The 27,862-nt window shown below is 36.3% G+C and overlaps 2 long non-coding RNA genes and 1 other non-coding gene across 8 annotated transcripts; all 3 read right to left on the reverse strand.

The window, feature by feature from the left end:
- On the reverse strand, positions 1 to 27,710 carry LOC107896913 (uncharacterized). Of its 6 annotated transcripts, none has more exons than XR_005905052.1 (6): positions 27,461 to 27,710; positions 27,030 to 27,154; positions 26,650 to 26,873; positions 26,446 to 26,571; positions 19,828 to 19,915; positions 1 to 234 (listed from the first exon to the last, which is right to left on the reverse strand). It is a non-coding gene; the product is annotated as an uncharacterized lncRNA (long non-coding RNA). The 6 variants fall into 6 exon arrangements; XR_005905055.1 differs by lacking the exon at positions 1 to 234 and adding an exon at positions 12,720 to 13,331; XR_005905053.1 differs by lacking the exon at positions 19,828 to 19,915 and having other exon boundaries at positions 1 to 230.
- On the reverse strand, positions 3,705 to 3,811 carry LOC121210302 (small nucleolar RNA R71). The gene has a single exon (XR_005905416.1). It is a non-coding gene; the product is annotated as a small nucleolar RNA R71 (small nucleolar RNA).
- LOC121209888 (uncharacterized) lies at positions 5,789 to 11,712 on the reverse strand. Its single transcript, XR_005905056.1, has 2 exons — positions 6,299 to 11,712; positions 5,789 to 6,078 (listed from the first exon to the last, which is right to left on the reverse strand). It is a non-coding gene; the product is annotated as an uncharacterized lncRNA (long non-coding RNA).
- Positions 27,711 to 27,862: the final 152 nt, after the last annotated feature.

Genomic DNA, 27,862 nt, shown 5'->3' on the forward strand with positions numbered 1-27,862 from the left:
TTAACTTATAATTACATGCTTTACTAGAACTACAAAATCTGCAATTGTATACAATCGTAATAAGTAATAAAGTGATAAGTATATCGAGTTATCGTCTCCATAAGAACTGTACAAGAAAATATTTATGAAATATTGACTTAAGTAAATTTGGGCAAGAGATGGATGGTTTTGGGCTGCTCCTTGGGCTCATGCTTCTTCCTTCCTCAATTGGTCCTTCCTTTCACATCAGGCTGTCTAAATTTATAGACCCAATTATTAATCAAATCAAACTAATTGTTTAGAGAGTCCAAATATGTTAATATGGGACATTCATGGTTGTAAATTCATCAAATAATGCTTTAGAGATGCTCTAGCAATTTAATCTTCCCAAGGTGACTTCAAGGCTGATTTTACTTCCATTACACAAAACTACTAAAAATAGGCAGAATTCCATAAGTTTAATATTAAAAGCTAAAAATCAAGATGTGTCTTAAATCATATCCAACTTAGTTATTTTACAATTAAAGCACAAAATCCAATAAAAAATAGTTAGAATTTTCATGAATTAATGCCTGAAGGTGTTGAAAAGTTTATATATTTTAGTGCTTCTACACCCCTAAACTTAATTCATTGCTCATCCCGAGGAATGCTTGACTTACGAAGAATTCAAGAAAATAACCTTTCAAAAATCAATCCTTCCCATAATTATGAGTTTAATACAATTATGCTCAAGAATAAAAATTCTATAATTATGCAACTCAAGTGTACATATCATTTAATTATTCTCAAATATTATCATGATAGCAAAAATATAGACCACATGCTTTCTCTTAATAATTATGTACTTAGTTTATTCCAATAAACTTTTGTTCCCTTAATTTAAACTAAGTTGCACTCCTTAAGTTTAATTATGCCTTCTTAAGTTGAGCTTAGAAATATCTCTCCACTAATGTAGTTGGCATAGAAATCTAAATCAATAGGTCATTAATATGGTTGTAACGTGGCTTGGCTAGAGGTAGGTAAAAGATAGATAATGTAGGCTAAAACCCTAGACTTAGCTTGCCTTGAACCTTCGAAATACAAATGCCCCAAAATCACCGGCTACTTTTGAATTTGAGTACACATGCTCTCTGTACATCTTTATTTTTTAGTACATATGCTATCTCTCTCTCTTTTTTTAACAAACTTGAGCATACTACTACATGCACTTCAACATTTTGAGCCTTTAGTACCACTTCTTAATTCCCCCAAGCTAATTCTATAAATATTCTAAATAAACTGAGTCTAGTGTTTGGGAAAATTTAAAGATAAATATTGCTTATTAATATAATATCCAGAAAAAAATTAGGCCCTATAGTCTCAAAGTTGAGTTTCAATGGATAAATATTCATTAAGGTTGGCTTGAAAGGTTCAGATGGTCCATTTTTTTTTTTTTGCATAAATCATTTTCAAATTATCATGCCTCCTAGGATTTTGCCTCAAGAAATTACTAAGTCAATTCTAGAGACTTAAACTTTCATGCATGCTTAGTTTTTCTAAGAAATTAAATTTTTCATGGCTTAACTTATACATTTTTATTAAGACCAACATTTATGTCATAATTTAGCTAACATAAAAATTATTGAGATAATAGAATTTTATTTATATTAAATTTTAACATAACTAAACAAAATTTTAAATTTTTTGAACAAAAATTTAACTTAATAATTTGATAAGAAAAATAACTTTTTGAAGAAAAAAGAAAAATTCAATTTTTGGTCCCCTCTCTTAAAAATAAATAATGTCCTCATTGTTTGAAATTAAAAAAGTGAATGTGAACTATACACCAGGTAGGATCCCAGGAAAGGGGGGTGAGTCAAATTTGACTGCTTAAATACCAAGCCTTTCCTTAACAGATCCAATCTTAAACATGTATTGATGAATGCCAAAAGTAACATGTTTTAGCCTCACTGCTAATGCGTTTTTGGATGATTATTTGATTTAAAATGCTGAATTTTATGCTTCAAATCCTTTAAATTCATGTTTCTATACTTAGGAAAGTATTTGGGAGCAAAAGGAGCAAATAACAAGCGAAAATAAAAAATCGGAGCAAGTTTCAGGAGCCACATGGGCTGGGCCATTCCACACAGGCTAGACACATGGCTATGTGCCAGATCTTGTGGAAATCACAAATTACACTCCAAACATGTAGAAAAATGCAATTTTTAGGTTCTTTGGGCATTCTAAGACCTATATATGACAAAGATAAGAAGAGAGAAGAGAGCCTTCATAGGATACTAAAGAAAACAAATCAAAAAACACCATTGAAGTCAACCCTGAAGTTGATTTTCGTCAAGATTGAGATCTCCTCTTAATTCCTTTGAAGTTTATTATGGGTTTTTTTCTTTCTTGTGGTTATACTGTATTTTTGATGTTTTTATTTGCGATTATAAACTAATTTTCTAAATACTTAGGGGAGATGAGCCCTATGATAATTATGTTTTTTTATTTCTATTTTATGCAATAAATGCTTGAATCTTGTTTCCAATTATGTGTGCTTAATTCTTGGTTTAATATTTTCAGACTATTAATCCATATTTGATATGCTTAAGTCAGAGGATGAAAAGTCCTTGTTTAAGAGTGAATCTAGCATATTTAAGTGAAGTTGCATGCAATTATAGAAATAGGATGACATAAATCTATCAAATTAGAGTAAAATCTAATAAGGGGATCCATAGATCGAGTTAATGCGACAATAGGGGTTTTAATTAGAAAGAAATTTCAATTAATCAACCTAGAGTCAGTTGCTATTACTCTTAAAAAAGATATTAGCATAATTTAGGCATTCCTACGAATCAAGATACTAAGTGAAGAAATTGTTTAATCCAGTTTGATACTGACAGATAAAATCTAGGTGGATTCTTTCTTGGGTATTGTTTCACTTCTTGGTTGTTAATCATTTGTTTTCCTAATTCATTTTTTGTCGTGTTCTTTAGTTAATTAATTTACTTAATTTTAGTTTTAATCAGTCTCTTTAATTTTTCGGTTAAATAATAGAAAGACGGTAATTACTAGTTCTTTTAGTCCTTGTGGGAACGATATCTTTACTCACCATAACTATACTATTAATTGATAGGTGCACTTGCCATTGTCAGATTTTTAGTTGGTTTACGACTGCAATCAAGTTTTTAGCACTGTTGCCGGGGTCTAAAATATTAGGAAAACTTTATTTTTATTAATTTAACCATTTTTAATTTTAATTTTAATATTTTTGTTTTTAATTTAATTGTTACATTTTACTTCTTCTTTTGTTTAATTTTGACAAGTTTTAGAGATGGATTATGATAAAAATAATCAGAAGCTCTTGAACGTCCTACTCCTCGGACTATGAATGATTATGCCAAGCCTACTCTGATCGGGGTTGAATCGAGTATTTTCAGATCGATTGTTAATGCAAAAAATTTTGAGATTAAGCTGAACACAATTTGTATGGTGCAGCAATTTGTTCAGTTTGAAGTGTTGCAAGATGAAGATCCGAATGCTCATTTAACCAATTTTCTAGATATTTGTGACACTTTCAAGATTAATAACATTATTGATGGTGGCATACATTTACGGTTGTTCCTATTCTCTTTGAGGAGCAAGGCAAAATAGTGGTTAAATTCACTGCCACGAGGTTCTATCACAACTTGGGATCAGATTATCGAGAATTTTCTGTTGAAGTACTTCCCACCGCTAAAACAACTAAGTTGAGAAATGATATTTCTTCTTGTACTCAAATTGATTTGGAGACATTATATGATGCATGGGAGAGATTTAGGGATCTTTTGAGAATGTGTCCTCATCATGAATTACATTTGTGGTTGCAAGTTAAAACTTTCTACAACGGTTTGAATCTCTCGACTAGGCAATTAATTGATGCAGTAGTTGGTGGAACACTGAATAATAAAAAACTCTAGATAGCTCAAGAATTCATTGAGGAAATGACACTAGATAACTATTAGTGGCAAGTCATGAGAATGAAAACGAATAAAGCAACCGGTGTTTTTAATATTGATGCAGTTTCTATATTAGCAAATTAGGTTGAAACTCTTGGTAAGAAATTTGATGGTTTGAGTTTTTCTAAGCAGGTGAACCTAGTAATGCAATACGATGAGAATGGAGCGGGGATGATTAATTCAGAATGGTTACGCTTCGGTTCTAGCATGGAGCATGAGCAAGTCAACTTTATGGGTAACAATTCTAGGCCTCAAAATAACCTTTATAGCAACAACTATAATGCAGGTTGGAGGAACTATCCAAATTTCTCTTGGGGTGGTCAAGGAAATCAAAGGTCACAATGCTTTGGTTTTTCAGCAACCTTATCATCAAGAGAATAAATTGAACCTTAAGGAAATGTTGGCTAAATTTATTTCGATGTTAGAAACTCGATTTCAAAACACTGAAACAACACTAAAAAATCAACAAGCATCAATTCATGGGCTTGAAAATCAAATTGGACAGCTTGTTAAACTTGTTTCAGAAATACCACAAAGTAGCTTACTTAGCAAATTGAAACTAACCTAGAAGAAGAAATCCATGCAATCATTGTTTGCAATGTGTAACGCCCCAAATTTCTTATGTCAGCTTCTGTAAAAATTTTGACACAACTGTGCATCTGCTTCAGTGGTTAAGTGTTCTGGGTGTGTGTGTGAGGTCTTGGGTTCAAGCCTTACCTTTAGCAATTTTTGTTATTTTTTTTTTAAAATTAGGCCTTACTCTTGGTAAGTGGTTTTATTTTTAATTGTTGCTATTGGGTGTCAGAATGGACATGCTATCGATGGAAGCCAAAAAACACTGTATGAGCCACACGGGCTAGGCCAGATTGGACGTGTAGGCCCATATGGGCACACCACACGGACGTGTGATAACTGGGCAAGGCCAATCTGGGCGTGTGGGCCCATTAGACTGAAATTTTTCGTTAGGTCACACTGGTCATCGTAATCGACTGTGGGCCTATCGTAGGGTTGGTAAATGCAATCTAACCTTATAACCAAATGATTTATTAGACTGAAATATGTTTATGAGCATGCCTATGTTTGTTTATCTGTTATCTATTTATGAAAGCATGTTAACCATGATTTATCTGTTAATTTTGTATGCATGTTCTGTTACTGAATTGGGGTGGGATGATGTATATAGGAGGAAGTGTTCTGAAAGGTAGAATATGCCTAATATCTGGCAGCTCGGCTGCATTATATCTGATATGTGTCGTATCGGTACAGCGTGGTGTGTAAGGTTGAGTGGGTGTTTTAAACCCCACATAGTGGCAGGGATGGTCGGAGATGGTGTGTAAAAGATGGCGGTAGGATTCTGATATCTAATTTGCATATCTATAACTGTGTCTGCATCTGAAATGGGCTCAGGCCCAAATCTGTATCTGCATCTGACATGGGCCCGTGCCCGAATATGAATCTATCTGATTTGTGGTATTCTGTATGTGTACATGTTTAACTCTGCTGGGTTACACACTGAGTTTACGTAAACTTACCCATTTTCTATTTGTCTGTGCTGGTAACCCACAATATTATGTGGATCGGTACAGCGGAGGACTTAGAAGTGACCACTTATTTTTACGATTTTATTTTATTTTATGGTTATGAAGTTTTGGCATTGAGGTTGTATTTTCTGGACTCTTTTAAATTGTTTGACGTTGGCTTTGGATTTTTGGTTTTTACTTATTTACAACTGTGATGGTTTACCAAAGGCAAGGGTTTTCTAAAATCTTGAACAGATTTTCTAGACCCAATGATTTTACAAGCTTCCGCTACTAATACGTTTTATCTCTTAATGATTAAATGAAAGAAAGCTTTGAAATTAATAATAGCAATAAAGGCTAATGAACTGGAAAGGTTTTAACTTAACGATAATGGTTTTTCAACTCATTTCATGTGAGACTTTAGGATTCGGCCATAACGTCTAGGCCGAGTTTGGGTGTTACATTTAGTGGTATCAGAGCCAGGTTACAAAACTCGACTGTAGAATTTGGGTTTTCAAAATTTGGTTTTAAAAAATTAGTTTTTCGAATGATTTTTAAAACTCTGGTGAAGTGTGAGGTATACTGAGTCTCTGGCGCCGATCCTGCAAGTAATTTGAAACTTAGATAGATTATTCTAAAATAATGAATATAGTTATTTTAAAAACACTATAGTTAGTACTCTCTGAAACTGTAGTGAAACGAATAAAGACTGAAACTTACGAAAATCTTACTGAACTTCTGATATTTATTACATAAAATATTTGCTTATAAAAACTGAAACTGATGCATAAAATTATTAATGTAGATAAACTTAGAACTTACAATGAGCGCACGAGGTATCTGTGGACGTGGTACTCAAAGTTGAGGTAGAGGCCGTAAGGGAGCTCTAGCTGAGTCTTCACATCTGGGCAGTACGCCGAATCTGGACACTAGTGAGACACCTGTGTCACTTGCTACTGAGATTAGGTCTCAGAGTTGTTTGGTTGGGGATGACGTACTGTCTCAAGCCATGCTGAGGATATTAGAGAGGGTCGCTAGACCTAATTCTAGATCTGGGGGACAAAGGGCAGTAACTGAGGGGCTCCAGTCTAATGGAGCTGAGTTATTTAGGGGTGTCACAAGAGTTGCCCCTAATGTGGCTGAGTTGGAGGCCACTAAAAGGATTATGGATGACTTAGACTGTACTCTCGAGTAGAAATTGAAGAGTTCAGTCTTCTTGCTTCTCGATGAGGCATATTAGTGGTGGTCGACTGTTAAGGAAGGCACTCAACCTGATCGTCTGACTTGGGAATTCTTTAAGACCACATTCCAGAGCAAGTATGTAGAAGCTAGCTACGTCGATACTTGTAGGTGTGAGTTCCTAAACCTCACACAAGGTAATCGATCTGTGGTTGAGTATGAGGTCAAATTTTTAAGGCTGAGCCGCTACGCTCGAGGCGTGGTAGTGTCCGAGTATGAAAGGTGTGTTAGGTTTAAGGACAGCCTAAGGGATAATCTAAGGGTTCTGATTACTCCGTAGAGGGAGTGTAAGTTTTCTGTTTTGGTAGAGAAGGTAAAGATTGTCGAGGATGTTAAGCGCGCAGAGCTCCAAAATAGAAATAGGGAGAGAGATAAGAACAAGAGGGATTTGAAGCCCTCGTGTTCTGTGCAGTGGCCTAAGAAAAAGGCCAGATTTGATGGGCCAGTTATAGTGTGAGGCCCTGTTGCCTCTACTAGGTTGCTGCCTTATGAAAATTATGGGAGATGCCATCCGGGCGAATGCTAGAGGAGGATTGGGGCGTGTTTGAGGTTTGGGTTTTTTGAGCACTGTATCAGGGAGTGTCTGCAGCAGGTAGATTAGACGCAAGCTCCGGGTCATGTACAACCGTCGAGGGTAGTTCAGCAGCCACCTAGGGGTCGTGGAGCAATTAGGGTGGTAACGGTTTGGGCTGAGGGAAGAGAGCACCGGGCTGAGACTCTGATTAGACAGATGCGATGTAGCCTACTTTGGTTTATGCTGCACATCGCCTAGAGGACAGAGATACTCCTGACGTCATCACTAGTACATTTCTTGTGTTTGATTAACCTTACTTTTCTCTGGTAGACATAGGATCTACTTATTCCTATATGGTTTGTTCTATTTCCGAAAATCTGGGGCTATCGGTTGAGAGTACTTCTAGTGAGGTTACTGTGATAAGTCTGTTGGGGCAGTCAATTTAGGTTAGTAAATTGTATAAGGATGTCCTGTTAGAGGTGCAAGGGGAGATATTTCTGGCTAATTTGATGGAGCCTCCGTTTAGGGAGTTCGACCTAATTCTGGGTATGGACTGGTTGGTTAAACACCAAGTTATTTTAGACTGTGTGGCTAAAATAATCGTTCTGAGGACTGAGGTGATAGAGAAGTGGTGGTAATCAGCGAGCATCGAAATTATTTGTCTAACGTAATCTCTGTGCTTATGGCTGAGAAACTGGTCCAGAAAGGATGTGAGGCATACTTGACCTATGTAAGTGTTTCAGATTCTGGGGACTCTTCTATTGGGAACATCAGAATAGTAAAAGACTTTCTAGACGTCTTTCTTGAGGAGTTTATAGGATTACCACCGAATCGAAAAGTGGAATTTGGGATTGAGCTTCTTCCGGATACAACATCGATGTTCATTGCTCGCTACCGAATTGTACGGAAAGAGCTTACTGAGCTCAAGGCTCAACTACAAGAACTTCTAGACCATGGCTTCATCCGTTCTCGTGTGTCTCTGTGGGGAGCACTAGTACTGTTTGTTAAGAAGAATGATGAGACCATGAGTATGTACATAGGTTATCGGTAGTTGAACAAGCTGACCATTAAGAATAAGTATCCACTTCTAAGGATCGATGACTTATTCGATCAATTTCGAGGGGCTTCTGTGTTCTCTAAGATCGATCTCTGTTTAAGGTATCATTAGTTAGGGTTAAGGAGGCTGATGTTCATAAGACCGCATTTAGGACTCGTTATAGACATTAAGAGTTCCTAGTTATGCCTTTTGGTTTGACGAACGCTCCGGCTGTGTTCATGGATATGATGAATCGAGTATTTCAATCCTATCTGGATTAGTTCGTCGTGGTATTCATTGATGATATTCTGGTTTACTCTAAGATCGAAGATGAGCATGACGTACATCTTATAGTAGTGCTTCAAGTTCTATGTGAAAAGTAGCTCTGCTAAATTCAGCAAGTACGAATTCTGGCTACGTGAAAGTGACTTTTTTGGGGTACGTAGTCTCTACTGAAGGGATTCAAGTTGATCCTTGAAAGATTAACGTTATGTTGGATTGGAAACAACCCAAGAATGTGTCTGAAATCCGTAATTTTTTGGGTCTGGCCGGTTATTATCGGTATTTTGTGGAGGGTTTCTCCTTGATCGTTGCTCCATTGACTAAGCTACTGCGTAAGGGGGTTCCATTTGTTTGGACATGTTGATACGTGATATTCGTGATAGGTTTTAAATATTTATAATAAATCGTTCTTGAAACTAACTATTATCACGATGAAGGCAAGTGTACCTATCGAACAGTAGTATAGCTTTAGCAAGACTGGTTTATCGAACCCAAAGGAACTAAAAGTACTAGTATTAACTTCCTTTTTATTATCTAGCCTAAGAATAATGAGGTTAGTTTTACCTAACTAATTAACTAAACTGAGAATTCATAGAAAATAAAATTGGAGAATTACTTTTGGAAAAACAATTGAATTAAGACAATACCTAAGGAAAAATCCACCTAGACTTCACTTGTTATTTGACTCTGAATCGAATGATTTATTCATTCAACTTGTTCCATAGAGATCCCTAAGTTATATTATTATCTCTCTCGAGACTAACAACGTCTAACCCTAGTTTGAATAATTGAAATCTCTTTCTAATTAACGCCCTAGGGTTGCATTAACTCGACCTATGGATCCCCTTATTAGGTTTCACCCTAATCCGGTAAAATCTTGTCGCCCTATCTCTAGGTGCACAACCAACTCCACTTAATTATGACAAATTTACTCTTAGACAAGGTTTATTCCTCCTCTGAATAAGAGCTTAACTTGTAATGCCCCAATTTTTGAGAATTCTGTGAATGTTGGCATAGGTTTAATTATGTCAGTGGGCCTCTAGAAGGCCCAAGCTTAAGATAGAACCCGGCAATTTTAGTTAATTTTTGTTCTATAAGAAAAAGGGGGTGAAATTATGAAATAGAACCTATATGAAAATGTTTGAAAATGCTATCGGCTAAATTGAAGTGGCCAAATAAATAGGAGTGCAAAATAGGAGAATTTGCATGACAAACCTCCCATTTTACATGAAGTGGCCAGCCATCATGTTATTGTAGACAATATGAGCACTTGATATCCATAATTCATGGTACAAATTGATAATGGGTTAGAAAAATGTTCCATGATAATGGATTAGGTAAATATTCCATGATAATGGGTTAGGTAAATGTTCCATGATAATGGTTTAGGTAAATGTTCCATGACGGGCATTTCATGACTTTTGTATTAAAGAATTAAATTGATGAAATATGAAATTTTATTAAAAGAAAAAGGGGTGAAAAGAACAAAGTTTTGTCCATCTTTGTTCATCATAGCCGAAAGTTAGAGAAGAGAAAGGAGAGGAGAAAGCTCTTGAATGTTCGGTCACTTAGGGAAGAAAATTGAAGGTAAGTTAATGGCAGTTTGCTTCTATCTTGATGTTCATGAGTTCTTCTTGATTCTACCTTAACTCTTGAAGCATATCTTGGTTTTTAGTTGTGTTGTGAGCATTTAGTCATGAATTAAAATGAAGGAAATGGTTGTTGTTTCATGTTCTTTTGATGAAAAATGGAAGATAGGAGAAGTTGAGCCAAACAAATGAGCATGCATGTGCCTTAGATGCTAAGGTGAAAAATCGGCTAACATGTTGTGCTTTAAAATGATGAAATGGAGATTATACTTAAATAAAATCATAGATATGTGATGATTGATTGGTGATATACATGTTTAAATAACAAGCATGCAAGTTAGGTGTGAAAGAGTGATTTGGTAATAAATCTGCTTGGGACAGCAGCAGTAACGTGACTTTCGAAAATCGCCATAAATTGTGGGAGATGAGTTAGAAGCTGAATAAATTATATAATTAAAGCTTAATGAGTCTAGTTTCAAATGAAATAAACGAGAACATATTTTTAATTCTGTACAATGAGAAATTTGATTCGTAATGAAGAGTAGTCGGATTAGTCAAACAGTGAAACATGGGAAACTTTAAGAAAAATCTGGTATTGATTGGCCTAACAAAAAATTCTGAAAATTTTATGGATAGAAGATATATGAGTATATTTTCAGGGAAAATTAACGGCACTTGATTTGGAGTTTCGTAGCTCCAGTTATAGATGATTTAGTGACTATTGCTCAGGAAGATAGCTTGCAGTGAAATTATGATTATGTGGTAAACATTGACAAATTTGTTAATGAGTTGCATATTGATTTCTTATAAGCTTACTCTGATCTGTAGGTGTGATTGGCCGAATATTGTAAGGGGTTAATACGTAGTTCGTATTTGAATAGTTAGATTAACGTGTTAGTAATCCAATTGTAGGCAGTTCGTGTGTGGATCTCGTCAGCATATCGTCGCAAACAGGTGTGTAACTGACACTCTCTCATAGACTAGATTGGCAAAAGCCGAAAAGCCGAAATGCCGAAAAGTCAGTATTTTGGGAATTTACGAGTGTGCGAATGCTCGTAAGATAGTTGGGTTTGTATATTTGGTAATCTAAAGTAATAAACTGCAGTACGCGTGATTTCGTACATTTTGATAATTTGGGCTTAATGGGCCAAAGATCGGGTTCATGGGCCAACGAGCCCAATTCGGTAAGTATGCGCGGTAAGTGTTCTGATAGTACGTAAATAGTTAGTATATGCATAAAAACCCTAAAAGCAGTTAAATTACTATAATACCCCTATGTATGGAAAATTATTGTTATACCCTTAGGTGCAAAATTACCATTATACCCCTAGGGTTAATTTTGACTGAAAAGCATGATGATCTGATTCTGTATAATGTATGTCATGATTATATATTTGTTGCATGGAGACATGGATTATGTTATGAAGGAAGCGTCCTGGTGGCTATGCCACAATTATCTGATCTGGTGGCTCTGCCACATATATTTGTTCTAGTGGCTATGCCATGATTATCTGATCTGGTGGCTCTGCCACATATATCTGTTCTGGTGGTTATGCCACGATTATCTGATCTGGTGGCTCTGCCACATATATCTGTTCTGGTGGCTCTGCCACAATATCTGTATCTGGTGACTTCGTCACAATATCTGGCAGCCTCGCTGCAATTTCTGTAGTGTGTAGCGGTTGGGTGGGTCGAGTAGTCTCCTCACATGGTGTAAGGCTGGTACGGGGGTGTTATGGATGAATTTGGGTTGGGTTGGGTTTCTGCATAAACATGTAATATCTGTTCTGTTCTGTTATGGGCCTATGGGCTTTATTTTGAATTTCTGTTCTGGGCTAAGGCCAACTTATTCTATTTCTGTGGTTTGAGCTGATATAGGCTATGGTTGGGTTAATTTACACATTGAGTTTCCCCAAACTCACCCCATTTATTTTCATCCACGCAAGTAATCCCCAACCATAGTGGGCTTGGAGCTGTGAGGGAATTCGGAGTTGCCACCCGTTCTGAAAGTTTGATTTTCTTCTGGTGAATTGGACATCCTTTTATTTACGTTTGAAATTTTGGGTTTTTAAATGTAATAAGGCCGCTTAATTATTTTTGATGGTTTTAATATGTATTACTAAGATAGGTATTACTTATTTTAACTGTTGAAATTGGATAGCTTTAGGGCGCGTTTTCAAAAACAATTGATTTCAAAATAACACGACAACAAGCAAAGCTTCCGCAATGAAAGTATTTTTCAAAATTAATCACTTTTCCTAAAAAGGACATAATCAAATCGGTTTCCTAGAAATATCCATGACGTTAAGGTGTGGCAATAGCGGTATGAATGTCTAGGATTGGATCCGAAGGGAGCTTGGTACTTAGGCAGTCCGATGGACTCACCACCTCTTTTCCGATTTCCTACCTGGTGCACAGCTTCCATTCACTTTAACCTATAATGAAATTATCTTTTAAAACACTAAGTTTTTCTGGATCAACAATATAAAATGTTTTGAACGTTTCGATGTGGCATGTCGGATCCGGTCATAATGTCCGGGTCGGGTTTGGGGTGCTACATAACTTGAATCAATATCCTGGACTATCAAAACAAGAATTAAGAACACATAATTAAGAACAAGTCAAATATTTATGATACAATTCAGATAATAATAACAAGATCCGTCTTAGGTTTCATCCCCCTTAGGTATTTAGGGGTTTTAGTTCATAACTAAAAAGGTAAACATTTCAGAAGAATAATTAATACAAAACATAAAGAAAAACCCAAAACTCCTGAAGGGAAATTGATGGGAGATTTTCAGTCTTGATGATGAATCCGACTTCTAAGATGGATCAATCGGCTTTCCTTGAGTAGTTCCCTGCTTCCTCCTCTATGGCCCCTTTTCCCTCATCCTCTAGGGTGTATTTATAGGCTTTAGAATGCCTAAGAACCCTCAAAATTGGCCTTTTCCAAATTGGACTAAACTTGGGCTCAGCAGAGACACGCCCTGTGCAATTACTTCAGGCCGTGGTCAAACCTGTTAAATAGACACGGGCGTGTGGTCTACCCGTGTGAGTTGTGCTTCGATTCTAGCAAATTGACACGGCCGTGTGGTCTGCCTGTGTGAGGAAGCCTAGGCCGTGTTGATTTTGTACGTTGGCCTATTTTCTTCATTTTTGGCTCGTTTCTCGTTCCTTTCACTGTCCTATGCTCACCTAAGTAGAAAACATGAATTTAAGGCATTAGGAGCATCGAATTCACCAATTTTAAGGAAAAATCATCCATAAAATGTACTAAGCATGGGATAGAAATATGTATGAATTACGGTTTATCACATATGCACAACAATCGAGCTTCGAGAAGCTCAGGACTGTTTTGACTCAAGCTCCTGTTCTAATATAGCCTGAATTTGGTGAGGAGTTTGTGGTATACAGTGATGCATCACATGTTAGTTTGGGATGTGTGTTGATGCAGGAGGGGAAAGTTGTGGCCTATGCATCTCGAATGCTTAAGATGTATGAGGCAAATTATCCGACGCATGATCTCGTACTGTCTGTGGTGGTTTTTGCATTAAAGATCTATAGACAGTATCTGTACGAGGAGAGGTGTATTGTCTACACTGATCAAAAGAGCTTCAAGTACCTCCTTACTTAGAAGGAGTTGAATCTTAAGCAGCACCGTTGGATTGAGTTGCTCAAAGATTATGACTACATAATAGAGTATCACCCTGGTAAGGCCAATGTAATGACTAATGCTCTAAGTCGTAGAGCGATGTTCGCTCGCCTTAGTCTGTTTGATTATGGGGGTCTGTTAGCTGAGTTGCAAGTTAAGCCAACTTGGATTGATTAGATTCAAGTTAAGCAGTTGGAGGATGAGTCTCTGGGTGTGCAGTTTCGACAGATTGAGAGTGGTGGTACTTTAGATTTTGGGCTGAATAAAGATATATGTTTCCGAGGTTGAATTTATGTGCCAAAGGATGTGGATTTGAGGTAATCGATATTGAGGGAGGCGCATAGTAGTCCTTATGCTATGCATCCTGGCGGTAATAAGATGTATCACGACCTTTGCAAGTTGTAGTGGTGGCCCAGTTTGAAACATGAGGTTATTGACTTCGTGGCTCGATGTCTGACGTGCCAACAGGTTAAGGCTAAGCACCAGTTACCTTTGGCTTTATTGCAGCCAGTCAAGATTCCCTTATGGAAATGGGAACGTGTGATGATGGACTTTGTTAGTGGGTTTCCCTTAACACCCACTAGGAAGAATTTTGTTTGGGTCATCGTGGATCAGTTGACCAAGTCTGCTCACTTCATTCTAGTTCAGACGGACTTTTCTCTTCAGAAGTTGGCGAAGCTGTATACCTCTGAGATAGTTAGACTGCATGGGGTTCTGGTATCAATTATTTTCGACAGAGATCCTCGTTTTACATCATGGTTCTAGAAGTTACATGAAGCTTTGGGTTCTAGATTGGACTTTAGTACTGCGTTTCATCTTCATACAGATGGCCAATTCGAGAGGGTGATTTAGATTCTGAAGGATATGCTTAGGAGTTTTGTGAATGATTTCCACGGTAGTTAGGAGGATTATCTGCTGCTGGCTGAGTTCACCTATAATAATAGTTTCCAGGCCAATATTCAGATGGCACCTTATGAGGCTTTGTATAGTCGTAAGTGTCGTACTCTATTGTGTTGGATTGAGTTAGGCGAACGTCGAGTTTTGGGTCTTGAGTTGGTTTTCGAGATGGAGGATAAGGTTAAACTGATTTGGGATCGTCTGAAAACGGCTTCTGATAGATTTGAAGAGTTATGAGATTGAGTATTCTGTGGAGGGCTTTGTATTTCTTAAGGTTTCTCCATGGAAGAAGATATTGAGGTTCGACCGTAAGGGTAAGCTAATCCCTAGATTTATTGGGCCGTACCAGATTTTGAAACGTGTGGGACCAGGTGCCTATCAGTTGGAGTTACCCCTGAACTAGACCGTATCCATGATGTTTTTCACGTTTCGATGTTGAGACGGTACCAATTTGACCCATCTTATATTGTCTCGGTTGAAGAGATTGAGGTTAGGCCAAACTTGACCTTTGAGAAGGGGTCGATTCAAATCTTAGATCGAGATGTTAAGGTTCTATGGAAAAAGTCCATTCCATTAGTGAAAGTGTTGTGGTGGAATTATAGCACTAAGGAGGCCATGTGAAAACCTGAGGACTCAATGCATCAGTAATATCATCTATTCTGATCAGGTAAATTTCAAGGTCGAAAGTTCTTTTAGAAGGTAAATTTGTAATGCCCCAAATTTCTTATATCTACTACTGTAAAAATTTTGACACAATTGTGTATCTGCTTCGATGGTTAAGTGTTCTAAGTGTGTGAGAAGTCTTAGGTTCAAGCCTTACCTTTAGCAATTTTTGTTATTTTTTTGGAATTAGGCCTTACCCTTGGTGAGTGGGTTTATTTTTAATTGTTGCTATTGGATGCTAGAATGGGCCTGCTGGTCTGGTGGTTAGGTGGAGTGTGGGTTTGCTGGAGGTCCTGTGTTTGAGTCTTTACGCAGGCGTGATTGCTAATATTTTTTGCTCTGTTGGTTTGTACAGTTTCGGTTGAACGAAAAGTCTGAGTAGTGGTTGTTAGTGCGATTAGTGAAGAGATTTGAAGGATGGGGAGTTATGGGAATTATCCTTATTGTTTTTTTCTTTTCTTTTTTTGAAAATCTCTCTTTCTGAAGTTTTGTTTTCCTCAGCACTCCGCCGAAATTCCTTTGAAACTTCTCTTTTTTCCTTTTCCTTTTGCTTCCCTAAGTCATCTTTTCTTTTAGCAACGTGAATTGCAATGGTGAGGGTTTTGTGGATACGTACCCCCGCGTATACTTGCTGAGTTTCACAAACTCCCGCTCATACTCTGTCACAGTCTTATTACATTGCTTCAACTCTAGGAATTCCTTTCTTTTCTGGTCCATAAACCTCTGGCTAATGTACTTCTTTCGGAACTCTCCTTGGAAAAATTCCCAAGTTACTCTTTCTTTCGGTATTACAGACATGAGAGTGCTCCACTACTGATAAGTTGAGTCTCGTAGAAGTGATACAGCACACTTCACGCACTCTTCAGGTGTGCATGGCAGTTCATCGAATACCCTCATGGTATTCTCTAGCCAAAACTTCGCTGTCTCTTGGTCATCATCTACACTAGCCCGAAATTCCTCGGCCCCTTGCTTCTGGATCTTGTCTACCGGAGGCTTCTCTCATCTGAACACATATGCACCTTGCGGAGCCATCGGGGCATATTGAGGAATCGAAGGAGGTGGGGGAGGTGGAGTGTTCGGGTTCGCACGAACAGACTCCATATACCAAGCATCTATCATTCGAAGGTAGGCTTCCCTAGCCCTTCTGTCTTGGCCCATACTTATGGGCTCACTCTCAATCGACGCGGTCCCTTCTGCGGGAGCTGGTGCATTACTTTCTACGTCATCTACCGTGGTTCTATCAGGACCAATTACTATAATAAAAACAATTTATAATCGTCAAGAATCGTCACACTATCAATATGCATATACGTGGCATGTATAGCTAGACTCGTACTCTCACTAGTTTAGTCCTAGAATCGACTAAACCATGCTCTGATACCACCAAATGTAACACCCCTCACCCGTATCCGACACTAGGATAGGGTTTGTGGTGCTACCTGACTTAAACTCAATCAACTGTATAAAACTGGACCATGAAATTTCAAACAATTTAAAAACTTCTCCTTTCACAAGCAACTATCTCATATATGGGCTTACGAGGCCCAATCATAAATCCAGGGTTGTTTGCAACCCAACCGAGACCTCATGAAAACTTAGAAAATTTTTATACATCAAGACTCTACACGCCCGTGTAGGTATAGAACACACGACCATGTGCCAGGGACACGCCCGTGTCCCGAACCCGTGTCTGAAATCATAAGCATTCTGCCAAAACCACACAGCCCTCGAACACACCCGTGCCCTATAATCGTGTCCTTCACATGGTCGATACACATGACCGTGTCTCTTGTCCGTGTGCTACAAACATGCATACAGACTTTATGACACGGCCTGAGTACACGCTAGTGTGGCCTACCCATGTGCTAAAATAAATTTAAAAAATTTAAGTGTAGGACGCACGGCCATAACACACGCCCATGGGTGTGAGCCATGTGTCACACACGGCCTAGACACACGCCCGTATGTCTTACCCGTGTGGACAAACTAGGCTATTTCCCAAGCCCTTTTGTCACCCATTTTACACAACCTACACAAGATCGATTCAATACATATATCTCATCACAATTGGCACTAATTCATCCATAGAAATAACATTATATGCATTCATCAAAATGAATAATAGCCATTATTCCAGGCTTGATTACAAAATGAAGGGCCTTTGACTTAAGCCAAAATACATGAACCATTCTCTTAATACAACATCCTAGTCTAGCCCTATACATGCCACCATAAAAAATATAAATCCAACTATACCAGGTATTGCGACTGATAGTGTGATCGATATCTCTGACTTTAAGAGTGATAAATGCCAAATTATACATATTTTTACCCCAAATACTTAGCATATTTATGGATGTTTATTACTAGATTTGTGGATTTTGATGCTCTTAATCCAGTTATTTCATGTTTTGTACTCAAGAGAGCATCAAAAGTCAAAAGGAGCCAAAAACGAGTAAAAAAGGGACGAAACAGACCAAATCGAGAAGATGACACGGCCTAAGCCTTGCCACATGGGCAGCTCACACGCCCGTGTCTTTTGAGGGTGTCGACCAAAGCTTTCAAGATTCACACGGTTTGGCCATTAACCCACACGGCTGTGTACAATTTAACGGATCGAACACGGCCTGATAATCACATCACACAGTCGTGGCACACGGGCGTGTCCCTTTTTCAAAGAGCTGTATTTTACACAGAAAAGGATACTTAGGGAGGAAGAAAACCAATCCAAAGCCTATATAAACACCCTAAGTATGACTTAGAAAGGGGGTCCCCTTTAGAACTTTTCTGGAGTACAAAGCCACACGCCGGGAATTACTTGAAGGATGCCAGACGATCCATCCCAAAAGCTGGAGCTACTCCAAGACTGAAGATCTCTCTCAGAATTCCTTCAGGGGTTTTAGAATTTTTTTTATGTTTTGTTATTTTCATACTTTTGAGATGTACTCTTATTTTATTATGAACTAAACCCCTTAGATACCTAAGGGGGTTAAAACCTATGATGGATCTTGTTATTATTATCTGAACTGTCTGATAAATACTTGATTTGTTCTTAATTATGTGTCCTTAATGCTTGAGTTAATATTTCGGGTATTGATTCGTGATTTGATGTGCTTATGCAGAGGAGCAAAAGTCCCTGTCTAAGGTAGATTTGGCATAATTAAGCGGAGTTGATCGAACGCCTAGAAATAGGGTTACAAGATTTTACCGGATTAAGGTGAAACCTAATATGGGAGTCCATAGATCGATTTACTGCTTCCCTAGGGGTTTTAATTAAAAAGAGATTTCAATTGATTCAACTGAGGGTTAGACATTATTAGTCTCGAAAGAGATAATAATATAGGTTAGGGAGTCTCACGGATCAAGTGAAGTGAATAAATCGTCTTGTTCAGAGTCAGATAACAAGTGAAATCTAAGTGGATTCCTTCTTGGGTGTCTTCTTTATCAATTACTTTTCTTCAAGTCTTTTTTCAAATTTTCTCTTTGCTTTAGTTTAATTAGTTAATTATTTTAGTTAATTAGTTTAATAAACAACCCCTCTTTATTTCTAGGTTAACTAATAAAAAAGATAGTTATTACTAGTACTTTTGGTTCCCTTGGGTACGATATCCCGGTCTTGCCATACTATAATATTGTTTGATAGGTGCGCTTGACTTTTCGTCGTGATAATAATTAGTTTAAGTTTGATCTTCATTATAAATATTTATTGTTACGAATCACGCGATCAAAGGATCCTTAAGTTAGCTTGATAACACTGAAAGAATAGGGAAATGAAAGAGGGTAAGCGTAAAGCTTAATAAGTAGCATATAAATAAATATACAACAACAATCTCACCATTAGTCATCGTACTTATAGCTCAAAGGTAAACATAATTTAACTTACTCATTATCATCTACTCGAGTCACATTCTCTAAATTAAGCTCGTTACTCATGCTTACCATATAGGTACCTGTACCATTCACAACATGATTATTCTTTCTTTATCAAAATTGATCTACAACTCTCATCATTGAAACGTTTGGAATATTACTGGATATTCTATGAACCTTCAACATGGGATATATTACCGATACCATATCTCAGGCATGGTCTTGCACTAGCACTCATCTTTGTGCCGATGCCATGTCCCAGACATGGTCTTACATTGGCTATCATAGTATGGCTGATACATGTCCCAGACATGTCTTACACTAGCCCTCGTCTGGATGCCGATGCTATGTCTCAGACATGGTCTTACACTGGCTCTCATAATATGGTCGAAGCATGTCCTAGACATGTCTTACACTGGCGCACAAATCACCCAATGCCTCGGCACGAATATCCAGTTCGTATTCTAATGTTTCAACGGGATATTTCTATTATCTCAATTATTCCTAGGCATTCTCAATTCATAACTTGACAACTCATACAATATCAATTCAATGGCGATATGAATACAAGTATTAACAGTGTAGTTGTATCATTTACATACAACTTACCTCGGTTCACAAAAAGTACTCGACTATTCGGTTTAGTCGGTTTGCTTGGCATTCCCCCGATCTAGGTTCAGATTTGGTAATTCTTGATCTATAATGATAATATACACTCATTTAGTCACTAATTAGGATTAATAAATCAGAAATTTACATATTTGGTAAAATGACCATTTTTCCTCTAGACTTTAGCAAAATGACCATTTTACCCCTATGCCCGAAAATCTATTTTCATCGAATTTCGTTGTATCTTAGGCCTAATCGAACTATTTTTACTATTATAGCAACTTCAAATTATCACTATTTCACATACTTATTAACTATTTTACAACTTATGCAAAATAGCCCCTTTAGGTGTTTTCATGCTAACACCTTTTACAAAAGTTGTTTATAACACAACTAGGACTCATATTCCTCCATAAAAACTCAATAAAAATTACAAATCCTTTCATGGCAACACTTTAAACTCTCGAACATTTTGCAAGATATCACCCTCATTTGAAAACTCATGCTTTAAAGGTATCAAAAATGCAAAAATCATCAACAAAGGGTGTGGGAATCACTTACTTGTGAGGGCTTTTAGTTGCTAAAAATTTTTAGCCTTCAAAACTCTATTTTTATTGATATTTTTGGTGGAGAAGACAGATGGAGAAGAAAGAAATGATAGCTAGGCTTTTAGGCATTATTTTATCAGTAAATCATGACATCATCCACCTAACCCTTTGACTATTTGCTTAAAACCCATCACATGGCTGGCCAACACTAATAAAAAGGATGTAATTTCCCTTTAAAAGCCCTAAATTTAAGTTCTTTAGCTATTTAACTCATTTGGGTACTAAAATGTAACTTTTTCCTTTTATCCGATTTAGTCCTTTTTCGAAATTGGGCTAGAAAACATTAAAATTAGCTCACCAAATTTTTTATGCACTAATAAAATCATACTATAACCTCATAAAAATAATAAAATAATTTTTTTCTAACTTCGTATTTGTGGTCCTTAGACCACTGTTCCTATTAGGCCCTAAATCAGGCTGTTACAGTATGGGCCACACGGTCACGTCACATGGGCGTGTGATAACTGGGCCAGGTCGTGTAATCCACACGGGCAAGGTTAATCTGGGCGTGTAGGCCACACGGATGTGTGGGTCCACAAGGGCAACCCGCACGAGCATGTGGACCTATTGTACTGAAATTTTTTGTAGGGTCACACAGGTCGTCCTAATCGACTGTGGGCCTACCATAAGGTCGGTAAATGCAATCTAACCCTATAACGAAATAATCTATTAGCCTGAAATATGGTTATGAGCCTGCCTATGTTTGTTTATCAGTTATCTGTTTATGAAAGCTGTTAAGCATGATTTATCTGTTAATTCTGTATGGGAGTTCTGTTACTGTAATTGGGGTGGGATGATGCATATTGGAGAAAGTGTTCTGAAAGGCAGAGTATGCCTAATATCTGGCAGCTCAGCTGCATTATATCTGATATGTGCTGCTTTGGTATAGCGTGGTATGTAGGGATGGGTAGGTGTTTTAAACCCCACATGGTATGTAGGGATGGTCGGAGATGGTGTGTAGAGGATGAGGGTAGGATTTTGATATGTAATTTGCATATCTATAACTGTATCTACATCTGAAATGGGCTCAGGCTCGAATATGTATCTGCATCTTACATGGGCCCAGGCCTGAATATTAATCTATCTGATTTGTGGTATTCTGTATGTGTACATGCTTAACTCTACTGGGTTACACATTGAGTTTATGTAAACTCACCCCTTCTCTATTTGTTTGTATAGGTAACCCACAGTCTTAGGCAGATCGGTGCAACAGAGGACTCGACGGTGACCATCTATTTTTACGATTTTATTTTATTTTATGGTTATGAAGTTTTGGCATTGAGGTTGTATTTTTTGGACTCTTTTAAACTATTTGATGCTGGTTTTGGGTGGTTTTTACTTATGTACAACTATGATGGTTTACCAATGGCAAGGGTTTTCTAAAATCTTGAACGGATTTTCTAGACACAACGATTTTACAAGCTTCTGCTACAAATACGTTTTATCTTTGAATAATTAAATGAAAGAAAGCTTTGAAATTAATAATAGCAATAAAGACTAATGAACTGGAAAGGTTTTAACTTAATGACAATGGTTTTTCAACCATTTCATGTGACACTTCCGAATTCAGTTATAACATCTAGGTCGAGTTTGGGGTGTTACAAAACATGGAAGGGTTAGTTATGCCTGAAAAGAAGTCAAAGCTAGAAGTTACTATAAAAAGTGATGAGATTGAGGAAAGTAAGAAAAAGCATAAGCCAGTAATTAAAGACTACAAACCACTATATCCAGCAGCATTGAAGAGAGACCACAGAAAAGAACTATATGGTATATTTCTTAAACTTCTAAAAAAACTGCACATTAACTTACCATTTGTTGAAGCTATTTAACAAATGCCAAAGTATGCAAAATTTTTAAAGGAGCTATTAACAAATAAAACGAAGTTAGATGAATTATCGACTATGAAGCTCAATGCAGTTTGCTCAGTCATTCTCCTAAACAAACTACCCAACAAACTTAAAGATCCAAGGAGTTTTATTATTCCATGTCTCATTGGTAGTTTAAATGTTGAAAAAGCTTTGGCTGATTTGGGGGATAGTATAAATTCTATGCCTTATAAGATGTTCAAACAACTTGGTCTTGGAGAACTTAAACCCATTAGGATGAGTATTCAATTAGTGGATAGATTAATTAGATATCCTAGAGGTATTATTGATGATGTACTTATAAAAGTCGATAAATTTATATTCCCTATTGACTTTGTTGTATTGGACATGGATGAGGATATTAAGGTACATATGATCTTAGGTCGAGCTTTTTTAGCCACTACTAGAACTATTATTGATGTGGCTACTGGTGAACTTGTGCTTTGTGTAGGTGATGAAAAAATTTCTTTTCAAGCACGTGATTTTATGAGAGTCCCTAGTAAGCGAGATGATACTAATTGTTCTGTTAATGTTAGTAATCATGAGGCTCAACGTTCTTTGTAGGAAATCCCTCATGAAAACACATTGGAGCCATATTTTATTCAAAGTGATATGTAACACCCTAAAATAGGGCCTAAGAGTTTTATGGGTAATTTAGGAATTTTAGCCTTAGACTATTCAGAATTTTATGACCTGGTATATCAGTAATGTTTTCGAAAAATGACTAATTTGTAACAGGGCTGAAATTGTGAGCATTTATGCTGTAGTTTTACCAAATTTTAAATTTGAACCTAAAAACCCAACATACTTGTTTTCACGGTTTTTTTCTCTTCTTAGGTTGCTTGTGCTGTCCTTTGCTCTTCCAATCTCCCACCTTTGATTTTCCTTGTTAAATTTTCATTCTTTTGATTTCCATCATCATCCAAGTCTTTAATCTTCATAATACTTCAAGAAAACACTCCAAAATTCCATTAATTTATTTATCTTCTTCACTTGTAGGTTTCTCAGATTTGCATCAAAATCTCATTTATTCTTCTATCAAAGGTAACCATTCACTTTCTTAATAGTTTTTAATGTTATTAGGCCTTTGAAACCAGGTATGGAGTTATGAAATTGCATATTTTAAATAAAAGCCAAAAATAGAGTTGTTAATGGTGAATTTTAGATTTTCGAGTAAAAATATGATTTCAAAGTGTTAATCAATAGGTTTTGACATGATTAAGAGATTTCAAAACTTGTTTTGAAGTTTCATTAAAAATTTCTTGAGTTTTAATGAATTTTAAAAAAATAGCCATAAACATGTTGAAAAAGTCGATACCATGAACTGAGTAGATTAATGTAGTTTAAAGGTTGAGAATTAGACGTAGGTGAATTATAAGATGAACAGAATTGGTTTTATGCGAAAAGACTGTGTATAGACCTAGATATTCGAATTTAAAGTTTACTATGTTAAAGTTTTCAGTTACATGAAAACTTAGTTTAGGTTTATATTTTTGATTGTTTTTGGTGAGTCATTAGCTGATTTTTGAATGTATTGTTGTGTGAATTATTGTGTTGAAGCTTCGGATTCGCTAAGACCATTTACGAGTTAGGAAAGGCTAGTTTGAACTTTTGGCTTTTCGGTGAAAGCATATTGGTGTGTGTGGAGTAATTGCTTGTGGCCCCAATTCAATGCATTAATTGAGAATTTAGAAGTAGCCTAAACCCCTATTCTAAATTTCAAGTGTACAATTTCTCGTACTCTTAATTTAATATGTGCTTGTTGATTGTAAAATTGTGAAGTGAGATAAGATGTTATATTATGTGATATGTGCTCAAGATTACCTTTGAGAAAGTGTAAATGTAAACATGTTATATACGCTAGATGACAGTGATAATGTTGTGTTATAATGTAATATTTACAGTGAATAAGTGCAATGAATGGTAAGTACATGTGTATTAATAACGGATATTTTGACCTTGTGATTCTTAAGACCATTGGACATAGTTGGCATGCCATAGGATTGTGAGTACTCACCTATATGTATATGTGATTTTGGCGTTAAGGCCTTGAGATATGTTTGGAGAGATAAGGAAATGTGAGCTAAGCTCCATTCAACGATACATGTTTGGTGCGTTGGAGAGTGTTAGCTTTATGCATTAACTTTTGGACACGTTTGACTCAATGGGTCTTTGTGGTGTGTTGGGGATCCATATAACCATTGAGTTGTGATAGTGCCCACTTTTATGTTTAATAGCTCAAGTGTCAAATTATCTATACATATGTTTGTATGTATTGTGATGTATGCATGAATGTGTATGTAGTGACTCCATAAATAAACTATGGAATATGCATGAGAAGTAAAATATGTCAACTAAGTTGAGGCTGCTATAATTATGCTACTGATATGTTGTAGCAATGTTTAATGGACTGTTTGCATGGTAGTTGTTCTAGGCATTCATTGAACTTGTTAAGCTCGTCCACCCGCTTCTTAAACCTTTGCAGATTAGTTGTGTGCCAATGTGGTTTTTACGGGGTGATCCAACAAGTCCATTTTTGTTTTTTTGTAGGTGTTAGTGTTAATTATTTACATTTTAGGAATAAGGCATTGTGGTAGGCTTTTATTGGTATTTGTCATGATGTTTTTGGATGCTTCCATAATCTATTCGATCTTAGGATTATGAGATTTGTTTTGTAATATGTTGATTATAACTTGAACCTAATTTTGATTTTTGAAACTGTTGATATGGATGATTGGATGTTTATTTGGTATAGTAATGGATGCATGATGAATAAATTTGATGTTGGAATGTTCAGTAGGCATATATGTGTTGTATTGTTGAGGTCTAAAAAAGAGGTATCTATATTCGTGTGTTAAAAACGATACCTCTATAATTTTTGAAATGTGTAGGAAGTTAGAATTATAAATTGGTATCGATACCATATCATGAGTATCGATATTCGGGGTAAAGTTATCGATACTTTTTGTAAGATATCGATAATTTTGAGTGGTTTATTTTTGGGCGAGAAATAAATATTGTTTTGGTATCGATACTGAATGAAGGAAATATTGATACCTATGTGCCAATATCGATACCTACGTACTAGATTGGAATTTTGCTAAGCGACCCTTGTGTATGTACAAATGTCATTATGTGATGCTTAAGGTTTGTTCAACAAGACTTAGTGGTAATTAGGAGTATGTTTCACTTAAAACTCAAGCAAATGCTAAAATGGATGACATTTCTTCTAGAATGAGCTCTTAATTGTTGTGAATGACATGAGATGGTGGTATGGCGTCCTGATATTCGGTCTCGACAACCGGATAGGACTGAGCCAGGTATTAGAGCTTAGGTTCATTAGCACTTGAACCTAGGTGATTGTTGATGAGTGAATGGTTAAATGTTTTGTTACATTATATTAATTTGCTTGAATGGTTAATTAAGGTGCCATTTGAGGCATATTGGTTAGTTATTTAGGTGTTATTGTTGTGTTATGTTTGGTTGGTGAATTTGGTATAAAATTAACTTTTAAAGGATGAAATTTTACCATTTTTGATGTTAGGTATTGATATTTTGGCATTTGGTATAGATACTTGACCATATGAATAGTTTTAAAACAAACACAATGCCAAAATGATATTGATTTTTATTTAAGTATCAATACTTTTTCATAAAGTATCGATACCATAAAATAAATATCGATACCTTAGTTTTTGGTAACAAACAAATTCATAATCTAGTATCGATTTTTCATAATGTATCGATTCAATATCGATACCAACTATGAAATATTGATATCAACTTTAAGAATTTTGAAATTCTACTTTTCAAACCCATTTCATGTCTAGGCTATTACAAATAGATCTTTATTGAATTCAATTTTCTACGTTTGTATAATAGATAATTAAGTGAATTATTTGTAAACATATTATTTATGAATTAATCATAAAAAATTGAATTATTAAATTATAAATTGTTTGTATTAAATAGTATTGATTCGTAACATTCTATTACTTGGTTCCGGCCACTAGAACGGGTGAAGGGTGTTACACCTTAATAGCCTTTGCTTTCATAATTGAATATAACAAAACCATCCGTTCCACAAAAATTGTGGTGCTATGTGACACAGACATTAGACTAAAATTTAAAAAATAAAACCATACCTTTGCTAATGGGGTCAAATTTTCTCTACGACAAGTATGATTTCCGCATCTCGACACAGTCCATTTAAACCCAGGAATTGTAAGTTCACGTAAAAATTCTTGCAACATCTCCGTGTCAACATTTATCTATATCGAAGAACCATCTTTATCTTTGTAATAAGGTAAATAATAAAAATCATTAATTGATTTTGAGTTTAATGGTACCTTAATACCTCGGACAAAGCTTCTATTGCATTAGTTGAGGTCAGATTTGCATAAAATTCTCGAACTAACTCAAGATCTAGGATCGGTTTTTCATCACAAAACGCTTCCCAATTTAATGCTTCAACTATTTTCTGAACGTTTGCCATGAAGTCACTGTGATTACTTTCTCCCAAATTAAATCCTTTTTCCATGAGTGTAATGACCCATTTTTGCCCGGGCTTACACTAGAACCAAAACCAAAATAAAACAAAAATAAAAAAACAAAAATAATTAGGTCCAATGTCCCTGTTACAAGTCTAATTATTTAGCCCACAATAACATAAACCCCTAGCCCAAATTCTGACCCAAAACAGAAAAATATTCAAGAAATCCTAAGTTACCAAGTTTACACAAGCCAGAAGCTTCTGGAACGTGCCAGAACAACGTCAGGGGACCGGGCTCCCATGAGCAATTCCGCAGAGTCTCCGAGCCTCATCCACGAGTGTTCTTTTCCGTACAGTCGAACCTGCGAGAAGAAAATAACAGAAATAGACCAGCAGATGACAGCAAATATTAGAGTTTTCTCTATTTTATTTATTTATTCTGTAAATCGGTTATAAAAAGGTCGAAAAAAATCAGTGTAAAGGGGGGATTACGAAAATATTGAATACAAAATAAAAAAAAAAATGAAGATTCCACAAAAATTAGAAGGTGATAGTTTACTTTATTTTAATTTTTTGGTTTTAAATCTCTGTTTTCATTTTTTTTTCGTTTTTAAAATACTTTTCTTGTATGCGAATAAATAAAAAGGAAAAGAGAGAGGGGAGTTTACCTTCGAAAACGAGCCATCGGAATCCTTATCTCCTTCGTCGAAATCGAAGCCTGAGATGGGGATTTTAGAGTGTTAATCGGCCGAATAGTGAAAGGGGAAATTTCCTTTGTTTTTGAAGTGGCTAAGGTTTGGTCTTTGAGAATCGGTTAAAAAAGGGGAAAATTAGGGATTGCTTTGATTGCTTAAAGAAAATGGCAGATGGCCATCCAATTTCTTTTAGTTTTAATGTTAAAAAATGGTGTCATTTAATAAAACAAGAAAGCCCGCACGTTGGCCCAATTTGTAAGCTGGATATGCGCATTTCCAGCTTAAATGAGAAATTTTCTCGGACAGTCCCTCATACTTGTGCCACCCTTAATTTAATCTTATTTTATTTCCTTCACATTTTCCCTGAAGTTTGCG

The sequence above is a fragment of the Gossypium hirsutum genome, chromosome A11 (assembly GCF_007990345.1).
Source record: "Gossypium hirsutum isolate 1008001.06 chromosome A11, Gossypium_hirsutum_v2.1, whole genome shotgun sequence".
Classification (NCBI taxonomy): Eukaryota; Viridiplantae; Streptophyta; class Magnoliopsida; order Malvales; family Malvaceae; genus Gossypium; species Gossypium hirsutum.